Source organism: Vigna angularis, chromosome 3 (genome assembly GCF_016808095.1).
Source record: "Vigna angularis cultivar LongXiaoDou No.4 chromosome 3, ASM1680809v1, whole genome shotgun sequence".
Lineage (NCBI taxonomy): Eukaryota > Viridiplantae > Streptophyta > Magnoliopsida > Fabales > Fabaceae > Vigna > Vigna angularis.
In genome coordinates, this window is record NC_068972.1 from 41,602,763 (window position 1) to 41,610,805 (window position 8,043).

The following is an 8,043-nucleotide window of genomic DNA, read 5'->3' on the forward strand; positions in this document are numbered from 1 at the left end:
CGGTCTTCAATTGAATGTTTATGCCACTCCCTTAGTGCCTTGTGACCTATAAGATAATATGAGCATATATGCTAGACCATTCGGTCTTTTGGTAGACCATTCGACCTATTTTTGGTCATTTGAAGTATTCATGAGGATGTGTAAGCTATAGTGCCTTATTGTCTTGAGACCTGCAAAATATTGTATAATATTACTGGGAAGATGTTAAAGGAGAGACCAGGCCGAACGGCCGAGCTCCCGTTGAGGCCGAACGGCCGAGATCACGCTAAGGCCGAGCGGCTGAAAAATGATGAGGCCAAGCAGCCGAGCAGATGTTTGAGGCCGAGCGGCCGAGCAGATATTTGAGGCCGAACGGCTGAGAAAAGAATGAGGCCGAGCGGCCGAGATCACTCTAAGACCGAGCGGCTGATAAAATGATGAGGCCGAGCGGCCGAGCAGATGTTGAGGCCGAACGGCCGGGAATCTGTTGACGCCGAACGACTGAGAAAAGAATGAGGCCGAGCGGCCGAGATCACTCTAAGACCGAGCGGCTGATAAAATGATGAGGCCGAGCGGCCGAGCAGATGTTGAGGCCGAACGGCCGAGCAGATATTTGAGGCCGAACGGCTGAGAAAAGAATGAGGCCGAGCGGCCGAGATCACTCTAAGACCGAGCGGCTGATAAAATGATGAGGCCGAGCGGTCGAGCAGATGTTGAGGCCGAACGGCTGGGAATATGTTGACGCCGAACGACCGAGCAGACGTGGAGGCCGAACGACCGAGATCTTATTGATGCAGTCCTTGGACCGAACAGGAAAGTGCAATCTGACCAAACCCTCAACGTAGTACAACCTTCCACGCCCTTCCCCCTGTGACCGACGAAGTCACCGGCGGAGCGGTCCCTGCCGGAACTGCTATAAGCAGATTCTTGGAGAATTTTCAAAATCTCCAGCACTTCAGATTTTTATATCTTCAAATTGTGAGAATAGTAACCAGGTTGATGAAGCTCTCCATTTAAACGCCATATATTGAAGGTGTTGCCAGCGTCAACATTCCTCTCTCTGTTTCTGGCCCCTCTTTATCCTAACATACCTGTTCTTTTTCGGGACATCGGATCTGTCCTGATGAGACCACCAGAAAAAATAAACGACGGGAGTCTTGGGGATTCCAGGGGCTGTTTGGTGAGGCAGGAAAAGACAGCGATGTTCTGGTGTGCCAAACTATCATTCCTCTTTTCTCCACTATCTCCTCCACCGAATCTTGAATAAAACTCTCAATGTTCTTAATTTCCGTAAAATATCTCCGATCCAGAGGATCGTGATACATACCCAAACACTGCTCCAAATGGGTACAGCAAATTTTAAAACTTGCGTGTTAACATCCCGTGTAGCCACCGGAAAAGTCGTCGGCTCCTAAATAGTAATTCGGGCGACGATAAGGAAGGCGGGATAGTCTGGAGGGAAGATCAGATTTCTTCAGAGTAATAAATGGCTTGTCGGCGCAGTCCAGCACTCCACACACTTTCCATGATGACACGTAATTTGTTTTTCTTTGCTTCGTTCCGGACCAAACTATTTGGAACCTCTATTTCTTCCTTCAATTCAGCGAATCCCAGTCCATCATCAAGGGTAAACAAATGCAACCTTGAGATTCCTGATGTCGTCGGCGAAGATGAGCTTGAATTTCCCTATTGTCCTGAACGGATTACTCGCTTTGATAAAATTGGTTCACCGAGCGCGGATATCGTCGGAGCCGCTCGGTCCCTGGTGAATTGTAGGTGTTTCTACTATCCTGCAAAATAGATAAGGTGACCGTAATAACATTATTGTCACATCTGTTTGGACTTTGGCCACATATGAGGGGCTCGGCAGGAGTTGGAAAACATTCACTGCTAGTCGGTTGCTCAAAGTTGGCCAAGTGCTCGGTATGCTGTATTTTGCACGAGTAGTAAGCTCTCGTTTGCTAAATAGCTTGTATGCAGGGTCGCTTCCTTTGCATTGAAGAATAATAATTCCTTAAACTATCAGAAAACATGTTAGACAATTATACTAACACATTTATAACTTTAATTAATAATAATGTATTTTAGCGTAAGATTGGACGACTGTGCAAGTGAGACCGATCGATTTGGAAGATCAAAATGGGAAGGGAGACCGGATTGGTCGCTTGGATAAAATCGATTCAGAGCGCTGATATCGTCGGAGACGCTCGGTACATAGAGACCGCCCGGAGTATTCAGGAGTTGAACACCTCTGCCATCGTGACGCGCTGGAATGCACCGACCGGGTGAGTTGGAAGATCCGAGCGGCGTAACATTTTCTGGAACCCTCATCATATCTTCATTCGCTCTCTACCCGAACGGCGCGACAGAGGACGCAAAGATTGGCAAGACGCTCAATTTGATGTTCGGAAGCGCCGCTCGGCCCCGTCCTAACAGTGGAGGGGTCGTCATTAGCGAGAAGCGAATTGGTAAGGGATCGGAAACCTTCTTCGTCGTGTGGACCAAAGGATGAAGGCTATGCTCTAACAGCGGAACCGAACGATGAACACAGCGGCCTGGCCATGGGAGGATGTCTTCCTCCTGCAGAAGCTATCGGACTGGCCTTCGCGGCCGCTTACAGAGAGGATGAGGCTGTATTTGTCTGCCAGCGGGTGAGGGGTAATTACTGTGACATCCCAAAAATACAGTATTAAACCATAAAATCAAAAAATCACATTTAATAATAACTCAATACAGTTTTCCAACTAAAAACAAAAGAAGAAATTAAAATTTAGAACGAACGAACGCTCAAGGACGAACGTCCTTGAGTACTGTTTCAATAGCTAAGGACGAGCGCGCAAAGCCGCACGTCCACACAAGAGTTTACAAAATAAAACCCAACGTACAAGAAACCTGACCGAACGGTTTACACAAGACAAATACCGAACGGTCGAAATCAACTTAAACGAATACAAGGGATGGTCGAACGACCACTGAATTCAACAACTACCCTACTGGCCGAGCGGTCTCACTGCTCAGTCTTCACTTCCACATCTACCAGATTCTCTTCTTCCAGCAACTCTTCCAAACGCTCGTCTCCCTCTGCTCACATCCACACGGATGATCATTGCAATGACAAGACGGACGTACAAGAACAAAGGACAACACAAGGAAAACGAAAGGGTAAGCTTACGTAATTTAACTCATGCATCAACATATAAATTCCAGCAAACAGTTCATTTCACACATACATATCAACGTACGCATTCATCATACATCACATAATTTAACGCACGTACAAAATAAAACTCAACACGACTGACTGTCCGGACTGTATGAAATCTGCGTAGTTACAGGCGTTCGCGCACCCGGGTGGTGTGGTAACTGGAATCCTCATCAACTGCCACCCGAGGTTAGTACGCTCGTCCAAAGTACCTCTAAGGACGACGACCTCCTGCCGTTCCCACACATGACGTGCGTTCTCTACTTGAGGACGAGCACTCACGGAACATCAGGATCGAACAGCCAACATTAACTTCCCATAGTCATACTTGACAATTTTCAACATTCATCTGAGTCGTTCCTACCTGGAACGCTCGTTCAATATTCATAACTTTCATTTCATCTCAGATACTGTTCATCATTCACTATTCATCAATTCCATAATCATTTTCATCTTAATGGGGAAAACATCAAAAACTGAACGTTCTATCTCCAAAGAAACGAGAACGAACGCTGTGAGCGAGACTAAAAGAACGCTCGTTCGTATTAAAGTACGAACGGCAGAGAAACAGTTACGTTCAGGAAATGGCCAAGTATGATACTGTTCATTGGACGAACGTAATTTAGTGGGAAAAGAGAACGAGCACTCAAAATAATACCGAGCACTATTAGGACGAACGCTCATTTCAAAACCGAGCACTATTTGGACGAACGCTCTTTTCAAAAGCGAGCACCATTTGGACGAACGCTCATTTCAAAACCGAGCACTATTTGGACGAACGCTCATTTCAAAACCGAGCACTATTTGGACGAACGCTCATTTCAAAACTGAGCACTCTTTGGACGAACGCTCTTTTCAAAACCGAGCACTATTTGGACGAACGCTCATTTCAAAACCGAGCACTATTTGGACGAACGCTCATTTCAAAACCGAGCACTATTTGGACGAACGCTCATTTCAAAACCGAGCACCATTTAGACGAACGCTCAGTTCAAAACCGAGCACTATTTGGACGAACGCTCAGTGTGAGACCGAGCACCAATTTGATCGAGCGTTCGGTTTAAGACCGAACACCATTTTGAGCGAGCGCTCATTATGAAACGAACACCAAACAGAACGAACGTTCAGTATAAGATTAGGACGAACGCTCAGTTTGAGATCGAGCACCAGGACGAACGCTCAGTTGGAGACCGAGCACCAGGACGAACGCTCAAACAAACATTTTAACATGAGGACGCTCGTCTTCGACCAGGGATCGATCCAAATGAACGAATCCCATTCTTGACTATTAAAAAGGGAGACCGAACGGTCAAAGACCGTTCAGCACGAACGTTCAATATGAAGGGAAATTCTTTTTCAATTCATTTATATTCCAGTTCATTTCTCATCATACAGTTTCATAAATTCCATTCGTTCATGTCATGGTACAATTTACAATCTTCATATAATTCATATCATCCAAATCTCATGTGTTTCATACAACATACGTAAACTTGGTCACATATCATTTTCACTCAGTAAACAACGAACGTTCATACAACTCAAATCACAGCAACATCATGCATTATATTCATACAGTAATTAACGAACGTTCAAACGAAGCACACAACATGAATTAAATCAATAAGCTTCCCTTACCCGGAAATGAACGAACGTTCACAGACGCACACAGACGCTCTTCACTCAAATCCTTATCGCCAACGCTCGTTAATCCACTATACGAACGAACCCCAATACCAAAAATCAGAACCACTCTACTCTAAGAAAATAACGAACGTACAACTCAAAACTGAGTTTTCATGCACGGAGTGTTGGAACAATCGGTACCGTTATAGAGTCGCACAGCGGAATTAAAAACTTGAAAGAGAGTGGAAAGCGTGTTCGATCACAATTAAAATTAATTTGGTCCTTTTAGTAAAAATAATTTTCTTTGAGAAAATTTATCAAACAGTTGATATACGTAAAATAAAATGAGTGCAGGGAATAAGAAGAACAACACAGAATTTTTATCCTGGTTCGAATCAAAAGATTCTACGTCCAGTCGTTAATCACTATAAATAGTGATTAACCTTTTTCACTAAAAATGGTTTAACAGATTACAACAAATAGTTAATAAAGCAGATAAATAAACCTTCCTTCGACGAACGAACCGGAAGAAGAACACTCTGCCAACTCGAAGAGAACCGCTCCGACTATCGACAAACGAAACGCGAGCTTCTCCTATTCACGAGACCAGGCAGAGCACCTTGCTAACTCGAAGAGAGCTTGCTCCGACAATCGACACACGAAACGCGAGCCTCTCCTGTTCACGAGACCAAGCAAGGGAACTTGAACTATAGCTTCTGAGAACTTCCTCTGACAAACAGTATTCTGCTAGAGCTTCTGTTCAACAACATTTTTTTTTTTTATTTCTCCAAATCAAAATATATAGCCAAGTACACTGAATGCCAAAGGTTAGCTCCCAACTGCCATGAATAATCGATTATTGTAAGTGATAATCGATTATTCAAGTCCGTTACAGGGTTTTCAAAATGTGATAATCGATTATATGAAGAGATAATCGATTATTCCTGTATGACTTTGTGATAATCGATTATTGCCATTCCATAATCGATTATTGCAGTTAAAAATGCAAGTTTACAAGGTTTACAAGAATTTCCTACTACATTTAATTTCTACAAATTGCTTTTAACTAATTCTAATATCTTCTTCAACTAAAACTTCTTGTAGCATCATCAAAACAAATTTCTTCAAGATTTACCAATACTCCTTATTGGTAACAATCTCCCCCTTTTTGATGATGATCAAAAATTCAATTTTAAAAGCAAGTTTGGCTTACCTGCAAAACATACAAGCTAACAAACAACAACAAGGTTAGCAATACCTGTAATAATTTATACTTCTCCCCTTGTATTATTCTTCTCCCCCTTTTTGATCAGAAGCAAAAAGATCGGATGTTGAAGGCTCCCCCTAAATATGATCTCCCCCTCAATTAATCAAAGGATGCATATAATCAAGAGATCATTTTATTTATGAAAATAAATATTACATTATAAGAAGAATGGACAAACTAGCCGTTTATGGTCGTTTATAGCCGTTATGGGATGCTCCAACGACTCTATTTTTGAACATGTCAGCGTGATAATCGATTATGGCTTGTGATAATCGATTATCAGTTCAATAATTACTGCCCAGAATTGCATGATAATCGATTATGCATAATGATAATCGATTATCTGCTCAAGATTTTCCAGAATTGATTTTAATGCATGAATAATCGATTATGACTTGATGATAATCGATTATGAAGCGTTAAGTTTACGAAAAATGCAAAAATTTGCATAGATTTTGATTCTAAGATATGTCTAACACTCCAACCTCTCTTCTAAGTTCATAAAGTAAAGATACCCCCTTAAATATGCAATTCAAATTTAACTTTTAGCATACTCAATTAACCCACGAAATCAACAACCATTTTTCAAACAATTAAGATATCAATGATTAAGCAACCAATTTATAAACTAAAATGAATGCAACAGTAGCTTAAATGGAAATTATCACAGCTGCTACAGGTTTGATATGAAAGCATTTCAGCTAGCACAATCAGTTCAAAAAACTAACTTTGACAACACAATTTACAACTTTCAAAACAACAGCTATGATTCATGCACTCTCATATCCCAATCTGTTCAACCCAATGAATTCAACTCTGCATATAAAACAACATATATAAAAATTAAAACATCAATATGCAGTAATCAGATTTAATTCAATAACATTGTTTATCTTGGTTCAATGGATTTTATCCATGAAATATTGGCAAACCAGAATTTAAAACTGGAAAATTGACTCAAACAAGGAAATGTAGTTTTGACAACTGCTTTTAAAGACTATTCTACAGTGATTTTCACAGTTTGTAATCAAGCTTTATGTGGAGCAAATCATAGCTCATATGGCATGCATATAAATAGATCTCCACAGAAAACATCTTTGAAACGGAAATGCCAATTCAATCATCAAATAACTTAATTATCTAAAAATGCCAATGAAAATCTATCAACCAACTCATTTAAATGAATATAACAATAATCAAATAATGGAAAATTAGAAAGATAACCAGAACAAAGTGCAATAACACAGTTCAAACAACACTTAGCTCAATCACATGGAGTTCGAACCAAGGCTTTGAATGCCATTTGATGGATTCACTTCCTGCTCTTAGATCATTATTTCCGAAAGCATAATACCATGGATCTCTCCTCTCTTTTTGAGAACTTAACCTGCAAAACCATCCAAGAGAGGTTTGGTGCCCATAATCTCATTTGGGTCCTCAGGGTTAGAGACAAATTACTTTATAATGGGAATCCAAGCACATTTTCCATCAGGAACATCAAAATGTTTGATACTACATTTATTTGAAGTATGTCCTTTTTTCATACAATAGAAGCAACAAACACCATGCAGTTTGGTTTTTACAGTTGTTCCTTTTTCAACCCAAACTCTACGAGTTCTCTTAACTTTAGACTTTTTATGATGCACTTCTTTATTTCTAACATTGCTCCTTCTAAAAACATGTGAGACAGACTTGGTTGCTTTAGAAAGTAAATTTTCAAGTATGTCAATGTTAAACATATGACTTTTACAAGATAAACACTCAACAGGTTTTTCATTTGAATTAGATTCAGACAATTTTGTTTCAAGATTACTAACTTTGTTTCTTAATATGACTTCCTCATCTAATGCATTTTCATATTTCCATTTCAATTCTTTAAATTCCTTTTTCATATTTTTATAAGCAGCATTCAATGTTTCAGATTCATCAAGTAATTCAAGAAACGCCTTTTGTAAATCAAATTCATTAG